Source organism: Petaurus breviceps, unplaced genomic scaffold (assembly GCF_028583685.1).
Source record: "Petaurus breviceps papuanus isolate PSGF00001 unplaced genomic scaffold, PetGlider_PUasm1.0 90822, whole genome shotgun sequence".
In the NCBI taxonomy this organism is placed as follows: domain Eukaryota; kingdom Metazoa; phylum Chordata; class Mammalia; order Diprotodontia; family Petauridae; genus Petaurus; species Petaurus breviceps.
In genome coordinates, this window is record NW_027187351.1 from 20887470 (window position 1) to 20888883 (window position 1414).

Below are 1414 nucleotides of genomic sequence, written 5' to 3' on the forward strand. Positions count from 1 at the left end.
ACACACACACACACACACACACACACACACACACACACACACACACATATATATATATATATATATATATTAGATTGACTAACAGGAAAGAAAAAGTAAATGATAAATGAAGGGATGTGGAAAAAAACGAAACATTAATGTGCTGTCTGTTGAGTTTTGAGCTGATTCAATCATTTTGTAAAGATATTTGGAACTATGCCCAAAGGGCTTTAAAAAACATGCATTCCCTTTTAACAAGAAATAACACTGTTAGGGCTATATCCCCAAAGTGGTAAAAAAAAAAAAAAAGGGGGGGGGAAGAACATACACACATATCAATCAGTTCATTTCTGGGTCAAAAAATTAGAAATTGAGGGGATGCACATCAATTGGAGAATGGCTGAACAAGCTGTGGTATGTAATTATGACAGAATACTATTTTACTATAAGAAATGATTAGGAAAATAATCTCAGGAAAAAAAAAATTTAAAGACTTGCATGGGCTGGTGCAAAGTGAAATGTATTGTGTCCAAAGTAATAGCGATATGGTAAGATAATCAACTCTGAATGAATTGCTATTCTCAGCAATACAGGAATACATGAAAATTCAGAAGGACATATAATGTAAAATGCTATCCATCTCCAGAAAAGGAACTTATGGTGACTGAATATAGATTGGAGCATCCATTTTTTTTTTTTTTTTGGTTTTCTTTATTTTTCTTTAGCTTTTTGGTCGATATTTCTTTTACAACATGAATATTATATTATGGGTGTGTTTTGCATGACTGCACATATATAGCCTGCATGAAATTTCTTACCTTCTCCATTGAAGATAGGAGTAGGAGTGGAGGATTGAAGGCAGGGAATTTGGAACTCAGAATTTTAAAAACACATGTTGAAAATTGTTTTTACAGGCAACTGGGGAAAAATAATATGCGAAACAAGTAGAAAATGAAAATTCATAACGAAGTTCAAGTTTTAATGATATTGCTCAAGTTTAAAGGATTCCACAGATGCCTGATATTTTTATTGAAGCATCTACTTTATACTCACAAGAAACCGTCAAATAAAAATTCTGACTATGATTCACATAGAGAACTTTTCATAAAAAAAAATCTATGTGGTGGGGTGTGTATATTTCATTCTAATACAATGAACTTGTAGATGAGGCTTTTACTATGACATTCTGGTCTATATTCCCTTCAAAATTTTAAGGGAATAATTAAATTAAGATTTAGGTATAATTTTTTCTAATAAATTAATTTAATCTGGTAAATCAAAAGAAGTAAGATAAAGAAACATACACATATATACATGCATGCATATGTATACATATAAATACATACATAGATACCAATATATCCAATATGTTTGTGTTTATGTACAAACACATATTCACAGGTATATGTTATATGTGTTACTATATATATATATA